The following is a 12,471-nucleotide window of genomic DNA, read 5'->3' on the forward strand; positions in this document are numbered from 1 at the left end:
CAAGTGAGCTAACAACAAGCAACAAGCATAGCAGCTTTTTCTGTCCCTTATATCTTATCCATGCTATCTATAGGGTGGGTAGTATTCACACTCTTAATCCTAGCTAGCATTGGTGAATGAATCCCAGCATCACATATCCTAGATCCAGCCACCTCTGAAAAGCCCCACCTATAACTGTATGAAGCTTTGTGAGGACATCTAGATACAAGTCATAACAGGAATTCTCTTCCATAAGCTGTGAGCAGAGGCTATCTTGTTTACTGTAGGACCCCTGATGTCCACAAATGGGGAAACTGAGGGGGCACTTGCCCAGGGTCACAAGTTCTGTTTTCCACTTTCTCCGTTCTAAAGCTTCCAAACCCCAGTCATTACCCAGCCTGGACCTCCCCAGATCTCCCCAAGGCCCTGGAGGCCTCCAGAGATGCTGATGAGTATGTGGCAGTCTGTGGCTTGTCAGCAGTGCCTTCACATCATCCAACTCTTCCTGACCCCAGGCCACACTGTTTCAGCCCCATCAGGATTTTCTTCTGCAGCCACTCCAGGACCATGATTCTGTCCCTCTCTAGGGCTCTGTCCCTCATTGCTGGTCTCACATCTCCTTTCCCAGATCATCTGTGTCTATAGCCTCATGCCCATCCCAGTTCCTGGTACATACATTGTTCTCCTGGGCCCCTGACCTGTCTCCAGCCTCCCTATGGAATATCTCCTCTGAATGTTCCTGAATACCTGGAGCCCAGCAGGCCCATGACCCAGATGCTTAAGGTCTGTGACAAGACTGCCCTTCCCAATCCAGTCCATCCCCTTCCTGGCCCTACATCTCCTACAGAAACCAGGTTACCGCACTCTGGATGGGTTAGCTCAGTATCCATCCTTTCCCCCTACAAAACTTTCCATGACCCCCTGTGGCCCTCAAGACCAACCCAAGCACCACAGTACACACCAGGCTATCCTCATACCCACCTTGATGATAGCACCAACCCCAAACATAAGCCCTAAACTTGACCTCTCTTGTACCCACAGGTAGGTGTCAACTCTGTAAGATGTTCTTGTTGGCTCTCTGCCCATGCCTTTGCCATCCCCAGTGCCTGAATGCCTTCCCTCTTTGTGCTGAAAAAGAAAAAGGAGAGCCCTTTTTCTTTAAGCCTTAGTTCACAGGTCACTAGCTGTGGGAAGCATTCTGAGGTTCCCTTCCCTGGCCAGATTCCCTCTGTCCTGTCTCCCCTCTGCTGTGGAAGCATTGTCTGTGTGCCCTCTCTCCAGTGGCACTTAGTCCCCTTGAAGGGCAGTCAGTGTGTGATTCTTTGTGGTATCTTCCCATCCCAAGCCCTTCAAATGTGGTGCTTCAAATGTGCTCAGTGTATGGTTGAATTAATAGCTGGCTTTCTGGAGACAGGGGCCTTAATGTCTTCACAAGTCCTGTGTCCTATGAGTCCCATGAGCAACCTGCAGAGCTAACCACAGAGATGCCAAGTCCGGCTCATGCTCAGGGCTAGCAGAGCCAATGGGGAGTGTTGTGAGACATCTGAAAGCTGGGTAATCTGCATCCTGACCACAGCCCACTCTGCCAGGAGAGGTCCTGAGAAGCAGAGCAGACACAAGCTAATTCCCTGATGGCTATATCCTCCTCTTCCTTCTGCCCTCACCCAGTCCATCCTGGCTCCCTTGGTTTGTAGCCTTGGTCAGAGTTTCTTTCCTTTCTGTTCCCCTGAGTTTATTCCATGGTTGTCTCTGGAAGCCACCCCATCCTACCTTTACCTGCTAGGTCCCCATGTCCTCCTACTCAGCCTTAACCCCCTGCAGGCCCATGTCTGTGGTCTGGCTGCTTTCCTCCCAGAAGCTAAGTTGATTTGGTGTGTTGTTTAATTGCCTGCTATGTGCATTGCTCACACAGCCTGCTGGCAGAGGTGGGTGAGGTGGTGGGCAGAGACAGCTGGGAGTGCAGCAGTGTGGGTGGGCTTCCCAGAGGCCCCCGCCCATCCACACACATGCCTATAGAGACACACATACAAACACAGCTTGTGCTTCTACATACAGCACACTGGCATAGACATACCCATGTCCTACATGGCCGACTGTGCATGAAGGCACAAAAACATCCATCTCCCACACGTACATTCTTCCCATACTGGCTTTCCAGCTGCAGCCACCAGTTCTTATTATGATCTCTGTCCTGGGCCTGGCATTCAAGGCCCCCAGGGTCAATCTAAACAAAGCCCTTCAGTCACCCTCCTTGAGGCACACCCCCACTCAGGAGCTGGAGGGACAGGATGTGGGAGGCTGCATGCTTAGCCTCTGTCTCTTTGTCTCTCAATCTGTGTCTACAGAGGTGTTGGCAGCTCTGGGGGAGCCACTGGAGCTGAGGTTATGGGCTCCCCCTGCCAGGCCCCTGTCACTGAGACTGAGAAGATGCTCAGAGCTGGGCTAGGCCTCCCAAGACACCCACAGGCTTCCCTCTTCCGCCACACTGTCCTGGGTGGCACTCGGACTCTGATCCATTTTGAGCTAATTGCAGGCACTGAAGAAGGAAGGGGAAGGCAAGGAGGGCATGAGCCCTACTGTGTACTTGAGCACCAGCCCTAATCTGAACCTTCTCAGCCATCCTGCCCCTGCTATTTCATCTCTCCTGCGTTTCCCCTCCCCTAGAAGATGGTGAATGGCACCCACACCTGACTTCAGGCTCTCTCCAGTGTTCTTGGCTGGCTTTACAAAGGCAGCAGCTAACCTGACCTTCCCTCTTTGGGGGTGGGCGGGGTGTCATTGTCCTGCTCACCACTAACCTAGTGCACCCCTGCACTTAGTTGGCTACTCTCTGGTCCTGCTTCTGACAGGCAGTGTCCCTCGACCCAGAAACTACTGAGGTCTCCACATACCCTGTGGTAGAAGCCTGCCCATGACCCCATTATACAGATGAACAAAATAAAGCTTTGGATGACTTGGTGGGGTCTCAGAGGTAGGAAATAGCTGAGGTAGGAACTGACTCTGAGTCAGGTCACCAACTGGGCTGGGCTAACACATCCTCCATACAGGTGGAAGGGCTGAAGCCAGAGGAGAGGCCAAGAAAGAAAGGTGTGTGGTGGCCTTAAGAGCCTCTGTGCATGCATGCTACGTGGCATGTGAATCATAGTGTTCAGTGCATGCTATTGTAGGGGATCAGAAAATGCCATCTCATAATATGGCACCTTGTAGATTATTCTCTGACCTTCTGCACTCTCCTTTATCCTGTTCCCCTTTGTCCTCTGCAACGAGTCATAAAAACTAGAATTTCCTTCCCCTAAAGCAAGCTGTAAACTGTGATGGCACGCGTCTGTAATCCAAGCAACCTGGTAGGCTGAGGCAGGAAGATCACAAGTTCAAACCCAGCCTGGATAACTTAGCTAGACCTTGAAAAATAAAATAAAATAAAAAATAAAGGCCGAGGATGTAGTTCAATACAAAGGCCCTGCATTCAAGCTTCCAGGAAAAAAAAAGCCATAAAACCTAGAAAAATTACTTTCTGAACTTCTTTCTCCCCTAGAGTGACAGAAGTCCTGTGCCATAAGGGGTGAGGAGAATAAGCGTCACATAGAACCCAGGAAAGAAACTGAACATAGGCCTTGCAGTTTCCTCCAGCTTGTTACCATAGGGTTAGACTCCTCTCTGTTCCATCAGGTTTCTCCATGGCTACGCACTTCTTTCATCAGACTTAGCATTTAAAAAGCCCCAGTTTTCCCTGGGTCTTTGGATCTTCATTTCCAAAGCCTCAGACATCACATACAACTTTGATTAAATAAATTTGTGGTGTTTTTTCTTGTTAATCCGTCTTTTGTTACAGGGTTGCTAGCCATGACCCTTATACAATAGGCAGGGAAAAGATAGCAGTATTTCTCCTAGCAGTTCTCTCTCTGGAACTGCAGGACAAAGCACCTGCTGGAAGATTTCCTGCAGATTACACTTCAGGTTGCAGGCAGCATGGGGAGAGGGTTGCGAGCCTCCTCAAGGCCAGCTCACTTGTGTAGAGGGTAAATGTGCCACTACTCCCCTCTTATCTCTGCAACGAAGCAGCCCTAGAGCCCGCTCTTTGTCAGGTGTCATTAGCTGTTTCTCTCTCACTTGACTACCTGACCATGATTAGATTGAGCTTTGTGAGGAAGTGGCCTAGGGGTCTTTGTCTAGGAAGACCTCTAAGGCTGACCTTGCACCAGGAGTGAAGTGGCTGCTGCCCACAGCCTCCAACTCCTCCCTTTCCCCAAAGGGGGAGGGAGACAGAAGAAGGAGGGAAAGAGAAAAAGAAGGAGGGGGAGAAACAGAGGCGAGAGATGATGGGAGGTAGATGGGAAGGAAAGGGAGAGCAAAGGGAGAGAAGAGAGGCGAAGGGAGGAGGGGAGGATGCACCAACCTGACCTGCAGGGAAGCTTTAGGGAGGGGGAGCCTGGGCCACAGGGGAGTCAGTGATGGCTGCAGGAGACAGATAAGATTGGGGAGAAAGATGCAGTGGCTGCTGGGAGCTCAAGGATTAAGGGCTCCAAGGGCCGTCCTAGGCCTGAGAGTAGAAACCTAAGAAGGAAAGAAGAGAAAGCTTCCACTTTGGGGAACCCATCTGCACTTGGGGAACAATAAGAAAGACCTCTCACCCCCACCCCAGCTCAGCAGACTCTAAGCAGGAACTGAACAGGCCCAGGGCCCAGCAAAGTCAGGGCAGAACAAGTGTGTAAGGTCCCCAGAACACAGGGCTGTCCTCCAGTCAAGACATGTCGTCCCTATCTCCCTCTATGAGCTGGCTGCTTACACCCTAACAGGAGGCAACAGGGCAGTCTCTGCCCTGGCAGATCCTGGCTACCCTGGCATTTGCACATGCTCTGGAACTGTGGCCTCACACACTCATGATTTCTCAGATTCCCATTCTCTACTTAGTGCCTTTAGCTGTCACCTGGGGCAGGTAAAGCCAGGCACATACCATCCTGGTACATGGTGTATGGAGAGTCTTGCACAGCATGCTGTCATACTCAGGGCCAGGGGCTTGCTGGGAAAGGACCTTCCTCCAGGCTCCAACAGAACTGTGCAGGGACTTGCCCAATGTGGCCTCCTCCCTGGAGAAGTCCAGAAAAAGGACTGAGAGTAAGGGAGGGCTGCCCAGCATCAGCCCCACGAGATGGAGACAGAATATGTTGGCTGAAAGCCTGGCTGTGGGAGCCACTGATGGAGATAAATGGTTCCATTCCCAGGTAGGGGTCAGGGCCGGGTCAGGCAGCATTGGAACTGATGGATAACTCAGGTCTAGGCCAGGAATCCAAAGAGGCTTTTAGTAGTAGGTTTGTGGGAGCAGCAGCAACCCACTATTCAGCCAGGGTAGACCATTCTCTTCAGGGGCTGAGAATGTGGGTGTGGGACAGGGTGGCCCTGCCCTCTCACAGATATAGAGGCTAAGTCCCTGCTGTAACTCAACTGCCTGGTGTGCCAGGTGCCCAAATAAGTGAGAAGTGGTGGTTTTCCCAGGTATATTCATTCAGGGGACCTAGGTACTCCTTACAAAGAGCTCCCAGGCAGGGCTGGGTAGGGCAGGTAGGGCCTGATCTTGGGCTTGCTTGATTATTGGCTTGCTCATGTATTCCCATGCCTGTTGCTGTCCTTTCTGCTGCTACTGACTCTGCTTTCCTTGCCCTTGACCCTCCCTGCCCCTGCCACTCCTCTCCTGCCACATTATCCTTCTGGTTGTTTCTTCAAGAAGCCTGGTCATTTGGGAAATCCCCATTCCCAATCTGGGCCCTGTTGTGCATGTCTTGACACTCACGTTCTTAGGCCCCGAACTTGCAGGTGCCCTCTTTCCAATTTGAACCACTATCTCAGAAGCTGTCCTCCTCTGTTTCTATTTCTATATGTTCCTGACCTCTTTCCTTCAGAGCCTGAAAATACCTTGTTTACTAACTCAACTGTTTAAAATCTGTCTCTCCCAGCATTGGGGAGTCCAGAAGAGAAGGCACCTCATCAAGCTCTCCTTAGGAGTCAAAGTTGCTTTTGCCTTCCCATCCATGAAAGCCAGGTTCCCAAGTCTATCTGGGTCAGTGTAGGTAAGTCCTGCTCATGGGCTGGTAACCAGAGGAATGTTGCCAGGGCAAAGGCTGTGATTTCTGAGGGACTCACAAAGAGGGGGTCTAGCTGGCCAAGACCCCGAGGACCTTGCACTCCCAGAAAGCGGGTTCCCTGATTCCAGTTTAGTTGGACCATATGGCTGACGCCCAGACAGGGTGCACATGGATACTGGCATTGAGACAGGGCACCTCTGCTCCCAATATGATGGAGATAAACGAGAGGTGTCAAGAACTATGATGAATGACAAGGAGGCAGGTGCTGCCTGATTGATGCAGGACATGAAGAGGTGGATGATGTGTGTTTGTGGGGGTGGGTAAGAAGATACTGGAGGAATCCACAAACCCTTCAGACACTGCCCTCAGTGGGGGAGGAGAGACTGTGTCTTACAGGTGTATGTGTGTGTGTGTCAGTGCCAGAGCTTTTAACACCACCCTAGGACTGAGCCTAGGACGGGGATGGCAAGGGACAGTGGAAGAGCCTCCTCCCCCACTGTCCTGGCTCATCTCCAGAGCTGCCCCATGGCCTCATATCCCTCTCTCTACCCTGCCAGGCTCCTTGGGCCCCAGAAAGTGTCTCTCTGGTTCACTGGGGGCATCAGTGGGTTGGTCGGTGTGTGCATCTTGAGCAGTGAAGCAGCTGAGGCCCAGTCCAATAACCCCAAACCCGCTTCTTCAGCTTCCACAAGGGTGTTTAGGAAAGGAGCCAGGGCCACAGGCCCCTCATTCCTCCGAGGTGGAAGAAGATCCTCAGGGTGTGCTTCCTCATCTTTTCTCAACTCCCTCAGCTCTAGAGCCACTAAAGAAACTAAGAGTCTCTTTAGAGGTCAAGTCCTCAGAAAGGGATGAAAAAGCTCATTGCTTTCACTGCTGCCATCTGGTGTCTGAAGAAGGCAATGCACCTAAAGCATTTGCTCCGATGTCCAATTCCTAGGTAGATGGAGGGAGACACTTCTCAAGGTGTGGGCAGAGGCCAAGTGGCTAGAACATATTCTCCTCCTGGCCTGGAACTTGTGTCTTCATTTTGCCACAGGTGCCATAAGATGTGTCCACCATGACATTCTAGAAAGCTATCAAAGCAGATCTAGCATCAGGAACGTCTGGTCCTGCATTGAGGGGAGATGAGAGGCTCTGTGGCCCTGAGGGCCACACTCGGTGGGTCTTGGTGGCATAGAAGAGAAGGAGTGGGAAGATGGAAGGAAACATGAAGACGGGAGCACCGAGAGTGAGTGTGACCCAGCCAGGCCCTGCCTGTCCTGTCTCATCCCCCCATATACTCTTCTTTGGCAGGAGCTGGGGCGAGTCCCACAAGGCTCTTCTCAGCATCCCTGTCACCTACTTGTGTCACAGTACACTGTCCTTCCAATTCCAGAGTGTGGAGGACAGGAAAAGGAAGCTTGTTCTGGAACCTCAGGCAGAAGGTCCTCAGGAAGGAAAACATTTCCCTTCCTGGCTACCCCTCAATTCTTTACCACACTGCCTGCATCAAGGTTATGTCAAGATCACATGGTCTACCAAAAGAATTGTCATGTAGCATGCAAAGTCAACTGGGTATCAAAAATTACTCCTGGAGTCTAAGAGGAGAAACAAAAGCAGACCTTTACATCGGTGTCCCCTCCTTTTCTCACAGCCAGGAGCCACATCCCACCGTTCCCTGTCAGATTGGGCTCCCCTCCATCCAACACGCAGCAGGGCATGATATTTTCCCAGTTACACATTTCCCAAAATTTCAGCTGTTCAATAGAGAATAATTGCCAGGGCCTGGGGATGTAGCTTAATGGTAGAGCACTTCTTAACAGGCATGAACAGGATCCTGGTCTCAATCCCCAATACTGTAAAAAAATATATGGATTCCTTCCTCACATCATAAGACAAAAACCAATCCCAGTTAAAGCTACAGGGAGGGCCAGGGATTTAGCTCAGTGGTTCTGCCCCCTGCCTCGCAAGCGCAAGGACCTGAGTTCAATCCCTGATTAAAAAAAACAAAACAAAACAACTACAGGGACTAAAGAATAAAGGAGATATTACTAGAACAAAACAAGAGCACTTTTACATAGGTTTAACCTGGCAGGACCCTTTCTTTTCCTTTCTCCCTTTCTTTCCCTCACCCATCTTCTCCTTCCCCCATCTTTCTCTCTCTCCCTTCCTCCCTACCTCTCTCCTTCTCCCTGCCTCTTTTTCCTCTCTCTCTCTCTCTCTCTCTCTCTCATGCTGCCTGTTTTTTTTGTTGTTGTTTTTTAGTTTTGAGTCAAATTCTAAGTTGCACAGGCTGGTCTTGAAATTGTGATTCTCTTGCCCCAGCCTCCTGGATAGCTAGACTTTTCTAGGATAACAAAATCTGCACAAGTCATACAGAAAAACAGGTTTGACTACATAAATATCAGACATTTCTACATGGAAAAAAAATCAAAACTTAAAGATGAACAAAAATCTGAGGAAAAATTCTAAATTTCATAGTATAGAGAGGGTACTCATGGATTAATAAGGAAAAGACCAACAGTGCCACTACAAAAGAAAATCCCAGAAACCTACTTACTGAAGCTGTGCTCAACAATACCTCTAAGAGAAGGGCAAATCTAATAGGCAAAGCCGGAAAAGGCTGATGCACTTGCAGTGGGGGAAGACAGAATCATATAGCTACTTGTTTAAAAATAAATTGTGCGATTTCCATTGTGCAAAAATAAATTATGTAAAGCAATTTGGCAATGTCTATCAACATTTAAAGTGCACAGACCCTTTGACCCACCATTGCCCAATTCTAGGAATTTATCCTGCAGACAAATTCAGACATGTGTGAAATTCTGCCCAAGGGTGCTTCCTGCCTGATGTTTCTAAGCATAATTGACTGGAAGCAGCTACCCCAGGAGACTGGCTGAGTAAACAGGGAGTGTTCTCCTCATACAAACTCTGCAGCTATCAGGGCAAATGTAGGAGAGGCCATGCCATATTCAATGGTACAAGAATAAGTGTGGTACATGTATAGGATATTAATTTCCTGCTTTTCTAAAAAAGAAGGTGATCCTTATGCTGTCAGTGCCTCCAGATCTTCCATCTCCATCCCTGTGGCCCTGTCCCAGAAAATTGACCTATGCTGTTGGTATCTACCTGGTTCTGCAGTCTGGTGGTGTCTAGTACCCAGGAGTGTGGCAGGCAGGAGGAGGAGGTCATTTTTATTCCCGTGGACCCTTCCAGTCCATCCTCACTTGATTTTCCTAAATCAGTGAACTAGTAACCTCTTTCTCCAATTTAAACATTCTGTGGCTCCAAGGCTGTCTGGATCAAGGTCAGATCTCTCTTTTACTGGGGATAGAACCCAGGTGTGCTCTACCACTGAGCTATGTCTCCAGCCCCTTTTTTCTGTTTTAGTTTGAGACATGATCTAAATTTCTCAGGCTGGCCTGAAAATTTACAATCTCCCTGCCTCTGCCTCCCAAGAAGCTGGGATTACAGACAGGCACAACCATGCCCAGCTCTCCATATATTTTGAGGGTCTGCTCCTGTCAGCAGTCCATCCTTTAGACTCCCTAACTTCTCCCAGGTTTCTCATTTTCTCATATTAATTCCATTCCCCTCTTTCCTTTCTCCTACCTCTCCCTCTTCTCCTTCCCCCTTTGCATCTTTTCTTCTATTATACATTTTGATCCTTATTTATTTACACTTCCAGCTTCTCACATCAGAGAGACTTTAGCATTATATGCGTGTGTCCTTTTTGTTTCACTTAAGAATATTGCCTCACTGTGCATCCATTTGCTATAAATGCCTCTAATTTCTCAGTCTTTATGGCTGAGTAGTACTGCATTCTATACTTTTTTTTTTCTTTATCCAGTCTCCAGTTGATGGGCAGTTGGGCTGTTTACATGTTTTCACTGCTACAAACTGTGCCACTATGAACATGGGTGTACATATATCACTGTGGTATAATTCTTTTGGAAAGATACCAAGCAGGTCAAATGGGATCTCTAATCTTTGTTCTTTGAGGTTTCTCCATACTGATTTCCACAGTGGTTGTTCCGGTCTACACACCCACCAACAGTGGAGAAGGATTCCTTTTTTCTCCACAGCCTCACCAGCATTTATTATTGGTTGATTTCATGACAGCAGCCATTCTTTCTGGGGTGAGGTGGAATCTCAGATCTATTTTCATTTGCATTTCTCAAATTACCAGGAATGTTGAACATTTTTTCGTATGTTTATTTGCCATTTCTACTTATTTATCTGAGAAATGTCTGTTAGTTTCAGATGCCCATTTTTGGATTGGATCTTTAAATTTGGGACATCTGGTTTTGTTTTTTTTTTTTTTTAGGTTCTTTTTATATTCTAGATAGTAGACCCTTGTCTGAGAAACAGCTGGTAAAAATTTTTCCCACACTGTGGGTTGCCTTTTCACACTGTTGGTGGTTTCTCTTGCTGTGCAGAAGCTTTTTAATAAAAAGGAGATCCCTCTTGTTGATTCTTTGTGCTGGTTCATTTGCATCTGAGGTTTTGTTCATGAAATCTTTTCCTACACCAATGTTTTCAAGAGTTCTACCTAACCTTTCTTCCAGCCAGTTTAGTGTTTTTGTTTTGATATTTAGATCTTTAATCCATTTTTATTTTAGTTTAGTGCATGGTGAGAGATATAGGTCTAGTTTTAATTATTGGTAAGTTGAACTCCAATTTTCCCAACACCATTTATTAAAGAGGCTATCTTTCCTCCAGGGAGAGTGTTTGGCTCCTTTGTCAAAGATGAGGTGGCTGAATACCTCTGGAGTTATTTCTGCATCTTCTAATCTGTTCCACTGGTCCTCAGGTCTGTTTCTTTGTCAGTACCATTCTGTTTTTATCACAGTAGTTTTGTAATATAGTTTCACATTGGGGATTGTGATACCCCCTGCCTGTCTTTATTGCCTAGAATTGCTTCTGCTAGTCTAGGTCTCTTGTTGTTCCAAATGAATGTTTTGAGTTTTTTCCTCAAGGTATGTTAAGTATGCTTCTGGAATTTCAGTTGGGATTGCATTAAGTCTATATAGCAGTTTGGGAAGTATGGCCATTTTCACTGTATTAGTTTTTCCTACCCAGGAGCAAGGGATGTCTTTCCATTTTCTGATAGCCTCTTCAAGCTCTTTTTTCAGAGTTCCATAGTTTTCAGAGTAGAGGTCTTTGATTTCTTTCATTAGGTTGATTCTTAGGTCTTTCTTTTTTATTTCTTTCATTCTTTCTTTGATGCTATTGTAAAGGGAGTTGTTTCTCCAGTTTCCTTTTCAGTGAGTCTGTTGTTTGTGTACCGGAAAGCTATTGATTTTTGTGTGTTGACCTTGTATCCAGCTACTCTACTGAATTTGGTTATTAAGTCTAGAAGACTTTTGGTGGAGTTCTTGGGGTCTCCTATATAGAGTATCATGCCTGCAAATAATGCCAATCTGACTTCATTTCCTATCTTTATTCCTTTTATTTCTTTCTCTTGTCTAATTGTCATGGATAATGTTTCCAAAGCTATATTGAACAGGAGTGGTGATAGTGGACATCCTTGCCTTATTCCTGATTTTAGTGAGAAGGATTTCAGTTTTTGGCCATTTAGTACGATATTGGCTGTTGGTTTTTCATGGATGGTTTTTGTCAGGTTGAGGTAGATACAGTCTATTCCATTTTTTGTAGGGTTTTTTTTAATCATGAATGGGTGTTAGATTTTGTTGACTGCTTTTTCTGCATCTATTGAGAGAATCATATGGGTTTTGTCCTTGACTCTCTTAATGGAATGTATTACATTTATTGATTTGCATATGTTGAACCATCCCTTTGTCCCTGGTCAGGATGTATGATTTTCTTAATGATTCAAAGGTACACACTCAAGGGACTTCCTTATTCTCTGACTGCTGTGCTCCTGCTCACTCTCACAGTGTTAGTCCCTAGCATGGTTAGTGTCCGCCTCAGGGTGGGATCTGCCAGGGGGCTGAAAGTAGAGTATGTCCCAGTAACCCTGGAATGTAAAGTTTGGCTAAGTGGACAGAAGTTGCTGGGGACTCCTGGCTTCTGGGATTCTCCAAGGCTTCTCCCTGCTACACAGCTAATTTCTGGCCTTTCCATTCTTTGGAAAGAAAGTGATTTGCTTGATTTACCTCCAGGAGGCTGAGCCAGGAAAAGGCAGTGAGGACTAGGGGACTGGCACATGGCCTACTAGAGACCAAGACCCAGGTCACAGCAGGGGCAACCTCTGGTTAAGACAGTGGTAAGGATCTGTATGGTGCCATATCTTAAAAACAGCTCTACTGTCAGTAGTGGTGAAACAATATAATAAATATGAGAAATAAATTTCCTTGCCTTGTAATGAGCTGCCTTATTAATGTGTTAAACTTGTAAGAAATACTTAAGTGTTTAATTGGCATCTAATGAATGTTCCAATTAGGAATCATTATATATTTCTTTAAAAATC

The sequence above is a fragment of the Fukomys damarensis genome, unplaced genomic scaffold (genome assembly GCF_012274545.1).
Source record: "Fukomys damarensis isolate Sample0158 unplaced genomic scaffold, DMR_v1.0_HiC HiC_scaffold_37, whole genome shotgun sequence".
Classification (NCBI taxonomy): domain Eukaryota; kingdom Metazoa; phylum Chordata; class Mammalia; order Rodentia; family Bathyergidae; genus Fukomys; species Fukomys damarensis.